Raw genomic sequence first — 16,391 nt, 5'->3', positions numbered from 1 at the left:
CTGCTGTCCCGCAATGCTGCTGCTGTCCCCTACTGCTGCTGCTGTCCCCTACTGCTGCTGCTGTCCCCTACTGCTGCTCCTGTCCCCTAATGCTGCTGCTGTCCCCTAATGCTGCTGCTGTCCCCTACTGCTGCTGCTGTCCCCTACTGCTGCTGCTGTCCCCTAATGCCTATGGTGTCCCCTAATGCTGCTGCTGTCCCCTACTGCTGCTGCTGTCCCCTACTGCTGCTGCTGTCCCCTGACTCTCTGCTCTATCTGAGAGGTCAGGGGACTCCTCTGAACAAAGCCATACCGCCAAATTGAATTCCTAATTTATTCAATAAAATGTCTTAGTGCATTTTTAATGTCTGCGTTGTTCTTGTCTTAATGGACTTGGCAGAGATTTGGTTAGTACTGCTTTGCCAGACCGTTTACACGCCGCAGGGAGGAGGGGCTGGAAACGGAATTAGATTCAACTTTAGTGATGATGGGCGTATTATCTTATTGATGCAGCCACAAAAGCAAAAGAAAAAGGAAAAGAAAAGAAAATATTTTGGCTCTTTCACCCGAGGGGCAGGCAAGCCAATCAGGTCCAACGGGCTGTTGCCGGGGCAACAACAGCCCATACCTGTGCACGTCCTTGGCAAGGAGCAAGACACAGACAGCAAATAGGGATGGGTAAGGTCTTCATACTAATGAGTCAGGGATATTGTAATAATACTTTGCTAAGCTTTATAGCAGTGTTTCTGAGACAACAACCCCCACCCCCCCACCCAAAAAACAAACAGGCTTTATATTGGCTACACATCAAAATAACACATTACTTCTGGTGTTGAACACTCTTGAAACTTTGGCTTCAGAGACCAAAAGTCGACTTTAATGCAAATGACTCTGCAGGCTGTCGAATTTATCTCACAGTAACACTCCGACTCGTGTTTTCGTGCTAAGGGACTTTGCCTTCTTCACAGACTCTTCGGTGGAAACCGAGTGCATTCTTTTCCTGTGGTGTTCTCTCTTTCACTCGCCTTTTCTCTTCCGTCTACCCCGTAATGTGATGATGACACTACGGCAGGGCATTGGGCCTGCAGGGATCGTTTTTCTTCGCTGCTATCCCTCAAGCAAAAGAAAGGCGAGCCCTTGCATCATCCTTTCGTCTCTCCCCCGACTCCCCCCCGCTGGATACACTTTGATCAGGCGTAATGAATGTTTCACCTTTGAGCAAAATGTACACACTGGCTACATTCTCTTTAAGGAGGTCTTTGTTCTGACTCCTGTATAAACACAATTATGTTGTTGTAATTACTTTGTTTCATGCTGCTCCGGATCTTTTGAAGTGCATGCCTTATAGCTCGGTCTCAGAAGGCTTCACACATGGAGGTGTATTTCAGAAGCAGTGATCTTAGAACACAACAACCATACATCTTTTAAAAAGGACACCTTTACGTTGGATTTGGACACGGAGGACTTGGTTCTGTGAGTTAACTTGCAGAGTGCAGTCCGCATAGAGGGATAATGAGTCACTCAAGTCTTCTAAACAGGGAAGGAAGTTACTTACTTTACATTTACGTTGTTTTGTGTGTGTACTTGTACTTGTACTTGTACTTGTGAGTATTGCTAAAGATCAGTGAGTAAGTGGCCGGGGTGGGAGAGTGGGTTAAGCAGGCGCACATATACTTAGAGGTCTATTTGATGCAGAGGTCCAGGGTTTGAGTCCGACATGTGACGATCTCCTGCATGCCTCTCTCTCCCACCTAGCTGTCCTGTCCATTAAAGGCGGAAAAGCCCCAAAAATTATCTTAAAAGATCAGTAAGTACCATTTATCACAAATATTGTACATTTCAAGTCAAAAATCAATACGATTAAAAAGTCCTGATAAATTGTGTGCAAATGTAACAAAAAATAAGAGATATACCAGGAGGGTTATTTCTCTTTTAACCCTTGTGTTGTCTTCCCGTTAAATTTGAAAATCAACACGTTTGTTGATGCTTTTAATCCATTTTTTGAAAAGGTTTTCTTATGTTTTTGTCCACTTTTTTTATACATTTTCAACACTACACTAACTTTACAATATTTGACAGTTATTTTTGGAATTTATGGTCAATAAACCTCATTTATAGGAAATAATACCTATTTTTGAGTTAGAAAAGCAGAAATTAGGAATTATTGAGACTAAAATTAAAGGAATGGATGTTGATGATAATCACAGACTGGAATATGTCAACTTTTACTCAATACTATTTCAAAAACACTTCAATTAGTTTTCAAATGCTGCAAAATAATAAGACGCCCCAAAATTAATGAAAGTAGAGATTTGTACTTGGCAAAGAGCGTTGGGTGGAATCAGTCATGTTTGTCATGTCAATTTGACTCAAATGAGGGTTAAAATACAACAGTCCTTCTTACTCACTTTTACTCTACTACTGTCGTTTGTGTAAAATGTCTGAAGTTCTTTTTCTTGAGTACACTATTATTTTACTCCTTCCACCAAACACATTTGAACTGACCTGACAATATGTTTTCTTAACGTTGGATTATCTTTACTTTACCTTTTGAAAAAGAGCTTTTAGCCTTAAGAGTGTCTCTTTCTGCCACAGGGAGGGAAGGCAGAGTCTCTTTACTTTGTTTCTTTTTTTGCTTTCATTTTAGAAACAGAGAAGAGAAAAGAAAAACCAAATTCACCATGAAATATGAAGGTGAGAGGAAAGGGTGAGAGGGTCTGCATTAATGTGCCTCTTCCTGAGCATTGTTGTGTTTGTTAGTGGAGCAGATGGAGGAGAGTACTTTCCAAAAATAGAAGTCTAACGGAAGGTCCCAACAGGCCATTTCAGAACTAAACAGTCCTGCCTTCATACAGTATCAACATGTGTAACCCGCTAATGCAGCGTTCAGAACAAAACACTTTTAATAAAACATGACACAGTCTAAAATAATAAATGGAGGTAATGTCAGAAGGAGCTCCGCAGTGTGCCGTGTTATTTAATTAGGCCGATAATGTGTGTTGCCTTCTCTGCTGAGAGGTTTGATGGTTATAACTGAATCCCATTTCATGTTTTGTATTAATTTTCCTAATACCAAAGATACACTAACAGACCCTCTTTGGTCATCCATTATAGAGAGTTTATCACGTCTCCTACCCAGTTCTCTTTTGTAACTTTTTTCCCACTTAAAATCTGGCAAAATGCAACTCGCACAGGTGTAGATAGATACCTGTACTGTTTAGACAACCCATTCGTTTTCAGGGTTAAGTTTTTCCAGGTATTGTGCTTGCTGGCTTTCTGGCTGAATCTCACTTCTCTTTATTTGAAAGCTGTTTGCGGGAACTTAAAGTTGTCCTGGCCCTCTTTTGTAGAAGCCTTCTGTAAAGCTCCTATTCCTGCTCCGATGAGCAAGGATCGACGATGGAGGACGGATCTCCGACGAGCTATGAGCGAAGATACACGAGAGCAGCTTTCCCGAAAGCCATACAACTTGGACTAATTCACGCTTCAGAGGACAGGACGTCTCACCCCTCTAAAAACACATCTCCTCGTGTCCTCTCGTCTCTTCCACACATCCTCGGTGGGACGGCCTAAGACGCGAGGAAAGGAAGCAAGTGAAGGCACCGCGGTGGGAATTTAAGACGGGGATTCAGCAATTATCACAAGGACGGCCCATTTCTCCGACGCCTAACCTCTCTGGAATTCAAGGGAATGTTTTGGAGAAATGAGAGGTCGGAACAGTGGAGCGTCGGACAAATGACACGGCACCAATCGTCACACTGTCAGGGCTTACTGGGCCACTAGAATGGAAGTGTCCATTGGTAATGTTCTAAGTAACACCTGTTCTTTTCCTACTTTGACAACACAAAACGTTTGCCTGTAGTCTTAAAATCTGGAGCAGTTTCACGGAATTGCAAAAAATGCTGTGATGGGCCCACGGAAGACTTTTATAAAATGAACACGGCCCTTTAAGTTAAGGAAAGGGTCGTGGGTGGGCTTACGCGGGAAGAACACTACAGATGGGTTTAGGAAAAGTAGAAAGTGACTTTAGGAAATGTTAAACACAGGACACGATCCCCGGTCTCCCAGGAGAAAGTCCTTTGTTTGACCCAACCCCCCCCCAACCTTCTTACGCAGATTTTGGGGCTTTCATACTACCCGCTACCATAGTCGCTATGTCGCTAATGCTACGTCACCTTCTCATTGACGTAGCTTTCCGTGGTGGCCACACAGACTTTTCACACCTTCCGTGACCCCACCACGTGATGCGGTGTAAAGAGTTTGTGATCATTTCACGGGATTCTGGGAGGCCAGGCTGCATTTGGAAAGAGGTTTATGTTAAGCCTGAATATCTTTGATTATCTTTCTTCCATTCGTGTCCCTCCTTCTTACAGTAGTTGAATAAAACAGCTTGCTTGACGCTCAGGTCCACACGAGACCGTTTCACTTGATACGTATCAAAATACGGTGTACCCTAAACACCACATTCAAATCCTTACCTTACACCATCTGTCTCATTCCTTACATCTACACAAATTAAACAAAATTAAATACAATAAATAGTAGAGCTGGGCAATATATCAATAGTATATCAATATTGTGATATGAGACTATGTATCAACTGAGATTTTAGATGTCGTAATATAAAAATATATATAATAAAGGGTTGTCATACCCTGGTATTAGAGGCTGCATTACAGTAAATTGATGTAATTTTCTTAACTCACCAGGCTGTTCTATTTTTTGCCTCAGTCATTATATCCACATTACTGATGATTATTTATCAAGAATCTCATTGTGTAAATATTTTGCATTGTGTAAATATTTTGTGAAAGCACCAAGTGGCAACACCACTTATCTTTGCGGTATCAATATCGAGGTATTTGGTCAAAAATATTGTGATATTTGATTTTCTCCATTTTGCCCAGCCCTAATACATAAATGCTCTAAGAATCTAATAAACAAGGCATCATGCGTTGGGGACAAAACCTTTTTTTTAGTATCCTACTAAACACATTAGTATTTAGTTTGGTTTGGAACAGATTGTTTTTACCACATCTAGCCACTTTTCTCATTAATTTCGTTGAATATATTAATATTCAAGGCAGGTATTAAGACAGAAACTCAAGCTGTTATTTAGTATGGTGCTGAAGGTTGCCATTTCTGTGGGTTAATTGCTATGCGTATATTTTATCTTCTGGGCTTAGCCTCAGGATTTTCAGACTTGTCTGCAAACGTTTCACCCAAACAGTCTGAACATCTGAACACAGCGAACCTACGAGCCGGGTATCGACTGGAACCTACACGGGAAACATCTGAACGGCTCTCAGAGCTTAATATTGTTTTCAAAGTTCGCCCTCTGGCTATGAAAGATAAAGGCTCGGTGTTGTCAGTACAAAGCACGCTGCTCTCTAAAGTAACTTTACTTCTCTTTGAGTTTAATATTTTAGTATTCTTTGCAGCTCTGCTCAGCTGAATGTTTTGTCTGTAAGCGTTTTCTGTAGGAGTGTCAGTATGACTGCCTCCTCTCTGGGTCCCTCAGTAAGGCTGATAAACAGGTTTGATACTGCGTGTTTTCTTTGGGATGCGCTGGCTCAAAGACGCAGATCAAATATGCCGTCAAAAGGGAAAAAGCAAGCGGCTTATTAGTCAGTTAAGGGAAAAAAGATTAAGCTTCTTGGATGTATTTTATACATTTCTTAATACTGTTTTACAGTGATTGGTTTCCATATGTTATCAGATATAGATTTATTTATTTGATTAAGACAATGCATATTAATCAACATTTCTGTGACTGCACCAATTGGCTAATTTTCAACTGTAGTCCTGGTTACCCAGCATGCATCTCTTTTTGGTGGGAAGAAACCGGAGCCCCCGGAGGGCCCAGAAGGACCTGGATTCGATCCAGGACTTCTTTAAGTTGCTCATGTTGCATACTTCATCTCAAACATGCTCCATTATAGTCGCCTGCCGTTTCATTGTCATATGTCTGTTGAAACCCATATATCTCCAAATAGGCCGATCTATGTGTTTTTATACTCATGTTAATTAAATATAAATTGTTGTCATGGCTGCTGTGAGGAAGCAAGAGGGAAAGGACCCAAATGCAGCTGGAGGCATGAAACAATCATGTCACATTGCAACGTTGACAAACTGACAGAGCACAAGTGGAAAGGAACCGGTATATGTGCCACTGGGCTGATTAGTGGGAAGTGGGAAGCAGGTGGACGGGGAAGGCCAGGCAACCACAGGGCTGATGAGGGTAAGTGGGAACAGGTGAGGAGGTGGGGAACTGGGACTGCTGGGACAGGGGTTATTTCAGGGCGGGAGCTTGGAGTCAAGAGTCAATTCCTTTTTTGCCCTTTTTCCGAAAAAGACAATATTCACAACTAAGCTGTTTTCATGGCTAATGAAAGTGAATCTTCCACTTAAATTCCCGTTTCCATGTCACTGTGCAAAAAACAAATTTTTTCAAAGTTTACCAGTGGTGGTGGACACAACGTCCGTCTTTCATTCCTTCAACCAGCTTCTGGAAAAGATCAACTTAGCGATGTGTGCGCATACACCCAAACCTCTTGATATGCACGTCTTTGATAATGTTTAACCCTTGTATGATATTCGGGCCAAATTTACCCATTTCAAATATTTTCCGGTATACATTTTTCCTACCTGAAAATCAATTACCTTACTTTATTTTTTGGGATAAACATGTATTCCTGACTCAATTCACAACATTATTCTGGATGTGACCACTTGTGTTTTTTTTAATAGTGGATTTTTAACATGAATTATAACTTTATGACAAAAAACAAATGAACCCCACTTCCAGTTTTAATTGCATGCTAGTAGAGACTGATGCGTTTCCTTGTTACCTCAATTGTTTGAAATTGGGATAAAGACAATATTTGGTAATAGTTTATGAAGAAAAATGTTATTTCAGAATTGTCTTTAAAACCCCAAATAATTCACGGGTCAATTTGACCCGAGGGACACGAGAGGGTCCCGAAAGTGAATGCAAGAGTTAAAAGCAGTTGTGTTCCGAAAGTGCTGTTTACATGTCCAAAGAATGCCTCTAAATGTACTCAATGACTACACTAACATGCACATAATAATCCAGTTTAAAATAATTAGTATTTATTATTTTAAAGAAAAGATATTCCAACTGGCTAACGAGAGGAAAAATTCCACTAATATTCCCGTTTACATGTGGCAGCGCGAAGTCCAGCTGTGGACTCGTTGGACCGTGCGAACATAGCCTCCCTCCGCGTTGCGATGTTTCTTTGCACATATCCAATAACCGGTTATTATCCAAGTCTTTCATCATGGTAAAAAATAGGTGTGTTTGTGTACAATAACCATGGCAACACAGAGATTACTGTAAGCCGTAAACAGGCCCGTCCAAAGAATGCTGCTAAAACCCAAATATTACCAACATATCCGCTGTTTTAGTCAGAAAATGCTAAATTTTGAAACAGGCCTCTGAAAATCCAATCAGAATAGCCCGTTAACATGAACTGAGTCAAATTCGTAATATTGTCATATTCAAACTTTACTCAATGTAAAGTATACAGAAGGAGGTTTATAATAAATAAGCTTAAGCATTTAAAACCACTAGCATGGTCCCTTTAGCCCATTGGACCATGACATCTTAATTTCTCATGTCTTTCATGGTCTTGACAGCATAAATAGCTCATGTTCAGACTTCTTCTCCTATTTGTTTTAGTTTTTTGGACAATTTAGTAGCTGCCTCTCATACTGTCTACACTTTACTGAAGCGACTGCGTCTATCGGTTGCCTTGAAGTCTCCTGACCTCGGCCTTTGTCTCTCTCCGGTCCTGTCCATCTATCCCTCTCCTTCCTCCCTCCCTCCACACTGTTCAAATCCCAACACTGCCTCCTCCTCCCTCCGCCTCTCTCTCTCTCTCTCTCTCTCCATCCATCACTCCATTCATTCATTCAGTCATGTAGAGTGTGTCCACAGGTCTACACATCTGCCTCCCCCTGAGTCCCTTTACTGCGCTGCTCCAGCCTTGACCTTCCACCCGTCAGCCCTGCAGCGGTCAATCCAAACCACCCCCCCCACCCCCCCCCCCCCCCCCCCCCCCCCCCCCCCCCCCCCCCCGCCGTCAGACCAGGCAGGGGTCGCCCCTAATAGCCGGCCTTGGCAGCAACTAGCCGGAAGGGAGTAGGAAGACGGAGCTGACCGGACTGCGTCACCTTTGAAATGCTTTTAGAAAAGAAGCTTGAGTCAAAGAGGAGATGTGTATCTGTTAAGGGAGTTTACTCTCTGCTCCGAGGGTCTCGCGTTAAACCTCTCCGTGGTTTTTCTTTGGTTCAAGGCTGTTGTTACATGTAGGACAGTAATACAGATAGTTAAGAGTTGTTATTCCATTGTCGACCTAAGACTGAAAATTACAACAGAAAACATTACCACCAGTGTCAAGTACACCCACAGACAGGAGAAATGTATTATGTTAATATTATTAATAACAATAATAATAAATTACTATTAGTGCTGTCCAATGATTAAAATATGTAATCATGATTAATCGCATTAACGTCATAGTTAACTCGCAAATAATCACATTTTTATCTATTTTAAATGCCGCTTAATTTCTCTTTGCCCCGTTGGAATTTCCCAATAGGGGGTCAATAAAGAGTATACATTAAATCATTTTGATATTAATTTTTTTTATCATTTTAATGCTCTTATCAGAATGGAAAAGTGGATCTTTTTTTGTCTTTGTGCAAATGTTTGTTTTTAATTGAAAATATTGGCATATAGCCTACTGTAGTGTTCAATTTCACACTAACGTCACTTTTGAGCAAATAATCTCTCACGCAATGTAACACTGTCCATCAATAAAAGGGTGGAAAAAATTCTTTGACGAGGGGGGGGGCATCAGCTGTGTGCTTGGCCATCGAGTGGTATTTCAGACTGGACGTGGTGCGATGATAGCTCAGTTCACAATGTGGGCGGCTGTGGTAGATCCGAAGGTTGGTGGTTCAACCCCTGGCCCTGCAGTCCCATGTCAAAGTGTCCTTGGGCAAGACACTGAACCCCGAGTTGGGAGTGTGAATGTGTGTGTGTGTTTATCTGATGAGCAGGTGGCACCTTGTATGGCAGCCTCGGCCACAGTGTATGAATGTGTGTGAATGGTGAATGTTTCCTGTAGATGTAAAAGCGCTTTGAGTAGTCGTTAAGACTAGAGAAGCGCTATATTAATGCAGCACATTTACATTTACAACGACAAAGCACACAGATCACTTTGGTCTCGTCAGTAGAACATTGGGCATCTTTTAAAAAGTAAACTTTCCCTCCATAATCTAATTGGCGTCCATTTCATCGTCTCGCGCTCTCCAACCAATCAGAACCCCCCAAAAAACGTAACGTTACTACTCTTTGGCCGGCTCGCAAGCCCAAACGACGTGTGTGCCGCATGCCTGTTATGTTCCCGGTCTAGCTAGATCCGGTGGGGTGTTGTAGTTTTTCTAACATCACTAGTTTTTGCAACAGCATGTGAAAAAAAAATCTACAAAGTTTGCTAGGCCAAAGAGAAATCCATGTCATGATAAAAAACAAATTACGCCATTAAAATGGGTTTGCCTTAACGCATTAATAGCTTGTTTAATTGACAGCAGTACTATTTATTTAACAAATAGGCTTATCTTCTTTGAAAGAAACTGCAGATTCGAGGGGCAGGCTGTTGGAATTTTCAAATCAAGGCTTGATAACAAATCTTGTTGTTGTTGTTATTGTTGCTCTATGAACTTTGTGCATTCTCACTTCAAACCTGTGTGCATATGTTTACTTTTCATAATTGTGCAGCTGATGCTACATTTTAACCTGCAAAGTATGCAAAGGCTCTGTGGGTGATGCGTGTTTTGAATAAATTGAAGAAGTTATTTTTGTCAGGGTTTTCCTATCTGCATCTATGGTAAACATTTGGTTATGTTTGGGTAACACAAACTACTTGGTTAAGGTTAGAAAGAATGCAACAATGTACATGCATATCTGATGTAAAAGCAAGCAGACTGACGACTGTAAGTGGTTTAACCCTCGTGTTGTCTTCACTTTTGGGACCCTCTCGAGTCCCTCGGGTCAAACTGACCCTGACTTATTTGGGGTTTTGTAAACAATTCTGAAATAAGATTTTACTTCATAATCCATTAGCAAATATTGTCCTTATCTCCATTTCAAACAATTGAGACAACGTATATGTTTAGGGACTGCATCAGTCTCTACTAGCACACAATTAAACGTGGAAGTGGGGTTCGTTTTTTGGTCATATGGTTATAATTCATGTTAAAAATCCACTATGGAAACAACATAAGTGTCATATCCAGAATAATGTTCTGAATTGAGTCAGGAATACATGTTTATCACAGGAAATAAGGAAAGGCCGTTGATTTTCAGGTAGAAAAAATGTCACTTGTTTCATTTTTCTTCTTGTGAAAATTAGAAATGGGTCAATTTGACCCGAATACCATACAAGGGTTAAAGAAATACAAACAACACAGAGCGTTTTATTTTCCCATCCCAGAACATACGTACTGTACGTGTGTGGCAGCCAGACTATACTCTACAGCGCTGGGGGGGGGGTAGTTAATGCAAGACTACCATCTCATTAACTTGTAAAAAAAACAAAATGACTCTTAAAGGCTCCCATTGGCTTTGCAGTCAATTTCAGTTTCGCTTCTTCCTTTAAATGGCTGGTGGCCTTGCTCCTCCTGCTGTAGGTTCGGCGCCTCCACTGATTACAAACCATCAGTCACGGTGGGCTTAGTCTACATCCTTTGCGTTCCACTTCCGAGGTTTCTCCGGTGCTTCCTTCCTTCCTTTCGCTTTCTTTCTTTGCGTTTCTTTGGCTGCTCCTCAGATCTCTGCATGGTAAATTAAGACGGCTAGCTAGACTGATCCAATCTGTCCAATCTGAGTTTCTCTCACGCCTTGGCAGTGTCTCTTTGAGGAGCATCGCCCATGACGATGCTGATATAAAGAAATGCCATTAAAACAGAGCACCTTCTCCTCCCATCCCTGGATTCCAGAGCCTTCTTTAACACACTTTAGAGGAGGGTCTGTGTAGTAAGTTATACTTATGCACTTTTTTGCGTTAAATGTCTTTTACTAGGGCTACTTTAAAACAAAATTAATTAGCTTTTTAGCTCAATTCCCATAAAGTGAGGAGCTCTCTGATGGAGGCCCTGCGTGTTTGATTAACTGCTGTCAGAAAGAAAACTAAATCCTTTTTTAATCTGGTTTTAATCATGTCAAAAGCAAAATGCAAGGGTTTAAACATCCCTACTGTCTGTAAGGAAGGACAAGAGATTGGGTTGTTTTCTATTCCTCTATCTCTATACAAGCTATCCACTGGCAAACCTTTGAATTAAAACCTACCAACTACCAACTTTTGTCATACGTTGTATTTGTCTGTAAGCTCTAAGCAGTTCTTGATACACATAGGTGACGTCACAGATGAAACGTCTAGTAATTTCATGTCTCTGAGAAGAAGAGGAAATAAACTGTTAACTTATTGGAAATCTTTTGACTTTCTCTCCGGGCCTTAAAGGTCCATTATTTAATATATTTACTGTAATAAATCCCAAAATTACCCCAGTGAGCGTTGGAATTTAAAATTTTACGTGTGCTTAAACATTGTGTGATTTGCATTATACATTTAAGCTAAAAGGTAAAAGCATTATTTCAAAATTACCCCAGTGAGTCATCAGATATTGAGGAAACATCTTATCTTTCCTGACAACTATACTAATGCCAGTATTTTCTCCTCTTGAAACTTCCGTTTCATGACAACATTTCTGTTTGTGTTTTGGCCTGTGTGTTGTTATCAACAATCTAGTTATGACAGATATACCTGGCGTGATCAAACCCTGGGTGAATACTGAAGATGTTGTTAAAAAATGGAGGCAGCTTGGATTCCAAAAGGACGCTGAGTTGGCTAATTTCCTCTGAAACAGGTAAGCATTAGCTTCAGGCTTCTTCATTACAACTACAAGGGACTGGCATTTTATCTCATTTCAACATTCATGTACTCACATTGAATTATAGAGCTAGAGCACCCAAGTTGGTAACTTGCAAAAAGGTAATTGTTAGGCTACATACTTTGGTAGTGTCCACATAACCTTTAACCACATATACAATTAGACGTAACTTGTATAACCATTATCATGTATTTGTCACCACCCAATTCTCGATTTTACCCATAAAGTTTGCAACGCTTAAGGCTGTCGTCTTTGTTCTAAAATACAGCTGTAACACGTTTATTAGAAAATAAAACATTAGTCTTAGCCAGAGAGACAGAATTAAATTATGTATTATTGTATTTCTAGAGACGAAAGTGATATGAATGTTGCTATACTGCTTATGACAGGGTGGCTTTCCAAATCAATGATCAGGACCAGATTTGATTTACAGGATCTCTGCGTCGGTGCTGTTGAGAAAGCCTGATTTGTGGGTATTGGGGCGGGGTATACGTGATAGAAAATATTATTAATATTGCCCACAGTTATTTTCAACATCCGACCTCCACATTTATTGCTTTGCTTTGTGGCTTAAAACCAAAAACGATAAAGGCTAAACATTTAATTTTCAAACCCCAGCAACACTGTGTTCTGTACTGCAACAAATAAGTATGGGGCTTGCAAATTAGTTACTGTTTACTCATACTGACATCTACCACTTGCATTTTTAAATTACACATACAAGCAGCCTGATTCTGTGTGTCAGCCAGCTAATGAATGGTAGGGGTGCTCCAAAATCTTTTCAATCCATACTTCACAATTTTCCGTCCTTGCAGCACTCACTTTGGGAGGAAGGAAAATGCTATGGACTGATGCATAGAAGACAGATGGCTTTCCCTTGAGACTGTAATGTCAATTAACTAAGAACTAATATTAGCAGCTGTGAGGAGTTTCCCAGACTACCACCATTTATGGACAAATAGGACTTTTGGCTTTATCTGTGTTTAGTTACCAGATCATCCAATTGAAATGACATTTTTAGAAGGGTAAAGACCCGATTACAGTATAATAATGATAATTTATTAAAGGATGCTTATCACTGATAAACTATATGCTCCTGTTCTTGTTCTTTTCTGCGTTTCCTGTTTTGTGATTCATCATTTTGAATTGCAAGACTTTTTTTCCTTTGATGATTGTTTTTCTCCCTGTTTAGTATTTTTTGTTGTCTTGTGCCACGGCTAAAATGTTGATCCTATCAGTAAAAACTTTGGTATAGAGCCACGCAGGACAATGATGCCCGTTTCTATTATAAATGAGAGGATTGGTGAAAAAACATGGCCGCCATCAATTAAAGAATTACGCCAAGGGCGGGGCTTCACAGTAAATTTGCCATAACTCACTAATGGTTTGACAAATTATCATAAAGTTTGTAACATATCTTCAGTGATGTCATGAGGAATGGAAATATGAGTTGAACCAATAGGGGGCACTGAAAATAGCACAAGTTGTACCGCAAAACCTGAAATGCTAATGTTATTTTGATTTATGTACAGGTCACGATTTTCTCGTTTATTTTTTGGACAGGTAATGATCTTCGAAATTTGACCATTTCACAAAAAGCCAATACACTGGGAAACACGCAATAACAGGGAAATGAAACGCCACACACAACAACTTGCGCCGGGACACGATCTGCGGTGTCTGGGGGATGCAACAACGGGGAAACGGCTGTGGTCAGGAGGAGAATAACGCATAAAGGAACTGCAACACGCGGGACATGATCCCCGGTCTCCCAGCTAAAAGTACTGTGTTGTTTGACCCCATCCATCCCCCCGGGACCTGTACACAAATCAATAGATTAAATAACGTGACCATTTTATGAACTGCCTTGAATGGTACACGTCGTCTGGGGGCCAGTAGTAACCAGTAGCTTAAGTGTTGTATGGATTGGTGCATGTGGGCGGGACTAAGGTAGCAGTGCCAAGAGGAAGAGAACGCTCAGTAAATGAGGAAGGTTTTACTCGTTTCAACCAAAATTTGGACTCCTGTTCTCCCTCCCCTGGTATATCCAACATCCTAAATAAACAACGCAGGATCAGACTTTGTTGGGGCCTGAGAGATACATATATACAGTACTTCTACTTAAGTAACATTTTCACTGCAGAGTGTTGTCACACTGTGGCATTAATACTTTTACTGCAGTAAATGATCTGACTACTTCTTCCACCACTATATATTTTACATCATATCTGCAGTAGGGGGTCTCTCTTTCAGCTAAGGGGGTCCTTGTCGGTGAACACCCCTGCTTTAAGATTACTATGTACTTATGCAGCCACAGGCTCATGCTATGTTATCATGAACAGCGTGAGTGTGCAGGTACAGTATGCTAAATGGAAAACATTAGTGATCATGGGTCCTCTCTAAACTATATGATTTGACTGCTATGTTGGATCTGAGCTCAAAAAGTCAAAAGTTCCTAAATTAAACCAAAAAAAAAAAAAAACACTTCTTCCATATGAGGCACATAAAGTGAAATTTTCTTGAAGAATAAAACAAGTGACATGTTAATAGCTTTTCTTTCAGCTGCTGAATTGCAGTCAAAAGAACATTTTCAGCAATAGAGGACAAATTGAAAATGACATTTTCTCACAAAGAAACGCCTCCTAATATTTTAGGAAATAACACCCGGAGACAGTGATCTATGGAGAACTGAGCTCATCTTTGTTTTAGTTCACTGTCAGAAAAGTGAATTCAATGGAACTTTACTGATGCTACAAGGAGCTTGAGGTATTTTGAAAGTGTAAATTTGAGATCATGCATAAAAGCTTCAGATCATCTTACAAAAGAAACAACTTTCTTCAAAACAGTTACCTCAAAATTAAGTTTTAGATTGTCCTTACGTAAGTGCCTGTTCTCATTAAATAACTATTCAGAAAGCTACGAAAAGTTGAGCACTGTAAGCATTCCATGTTTCTGTTGTTGTTGCTTTATTCATTACATTGATGGTCGCTGTATAAGAACACGGATGGCCAGGGTGGAAGTCGGGGCGGATGGGTGGATGGGGGGGCGTTAACATGCAAGACATTCAAGCCAGGGAGCGGAGTTTGCTTCAAGGGGGAAACTAAAGTCTTTCACCCTGGTAATGCATGTTCATTGGGAGTGTTTTAATCCAAACTACAATCTTTTTCCTAATCTTAACTGGTTGTTTTGGTGCCTAATCTTCATATTTGTCACAGCAGTACGCCTATTTTATGGACAAAATTTAACCATAATATCCGCCAAAATGAGTGGCTCGCGGTGCTCTGTATCTGGCTCAAAGTTGCCCATTTTTGGCTAAAAACATCTTCTTACTGCCGCTGATACGGCCAAGCTGGGACAGACGTCCCGGAGCCCGCGTCCCGGAGCCCGCGTCCCGGAGGTCTCTAGCAGCTTAAACAACTAGCAATAGCCACTCGGCATCATGGAGCTCGTAGCCAGCTGGCGCCACGTGACCACCCGGCAGGTCTCCTTATTTTGGAGGAAATCCTACGTTTAAACAATACATTCAACAAGACATTGAAGTGGTAACACAATAAGGTACACAAAAAAAGGTAGTTACTGTTTTTGACAGATTAACGAATGATTAGGTACCCTTTTTCATTAAAAGGCATAGTACCCTTTTACAGAAGGGTAACGAATGATTAGTTACCCTTTTTCATTAAAAGGTATAGTACCCTTTTTCAGAAGGCTAACAAATGATTATTTTTTTTATTTTTTTATTTAACCTTTATTTAACCAGGAAAGTCCCATTGAGATTAAAAACCTCTTTTTCAAGGGAGTCCTGACCAAGAGGCAAAACACAATCAATTACATTTATAAAAGTTATATAACACAGACCGTTAAAAAGTTAAAAAAAAACTTTTTGTTTAAAAAGTTAAGGGTAACTAATCATTTAAGGAAGGATTACTACCATTCTCTATTGGGATGCCATACCCTCTACACTGCACTGCACTTTAGCCTGGAACACCTGGAGAACCAGAACTCTCTTGTGAGGACGCTGTTTGTTGATTTCAGCTCAGCATTCAACACCATACTCCGTCAGCATCTGGTCAACAAGCTGGGCTCAGACGCACTGGGCATAAGTTCTCCGCTGTGAAACTAAATACTGGATTTTCTCACAGACAGGCCTCAGTTTGTGCGGGTAGGGATCAACACATCCACCATGGGTGCGTTTGATGACTCATTAATTTTGTGTAAAGTCCAGCACCAATCACATTGTGAAGTACGCGGACGACACAACAATGGTGGTCTTATCCAGGATGGAGATGAGAGGGCATAAAGAGACGAGGTGAGACTTTTTGCAGACCGGTGCAAGACAAAAAACTTAGCCCTAAACGTCGAGAAAACCGAGGAGATGGTGGTTGACTTCAGGAGAAATCTGCCCGTGCACACCCCGATCTACAATCAAGTTCCTG

The 16,391-nt window shown here is 40.8% G+C and overlaps 1 long non-coding RNA gene across 1 annotated transcript in view; it reads right to left on the bottom strand.

Annotated features, from left to right (window-relative positions):
* Positions 1 to 7,172, bottom strand: part of LOC117960337 — a 16,231-nt gene extending 9,059 nt beyond the window's left edge. The window contains exons 1-2 of the long non-coding RNA XR_004660125.1: positions 7,163 to 7,172; positions 4,167 to 4,170 (exon numbers count right to left, since the gene is read on the bottom strand). This is a non-coding gene — a long non-coding RNA (uncharacterized LOC117960337). The remainder of the gene's footprint in view (positions 1 to 4,166; positions 4,171 to 7,162) is intronic.
* Between the last annotated feature and the right edge of the window lie 9,219 nt (positions 7,173 to 16,391).

The sequence above is a fragment of the Etheostoma cragini genome, chromosome 17, assembly GCF_013103735.1.
Source record: "Etheostoma cragini isolate CJK2018 chromosome 17, CSU_Ecrag_1.0, whole genome shotgun sequence".
Lineage (NCBI taxonomy): Eukaryota > Metazoa > Chordata > Actinopteri > Perciformes > Percidae > Etheostoma > Etheostoma cragini.
The sequence above is the reverse complement of the archived record's forward strand: the minus strand, read 5'-3'. Positions and strand labels throughout refer to the sequence as shown.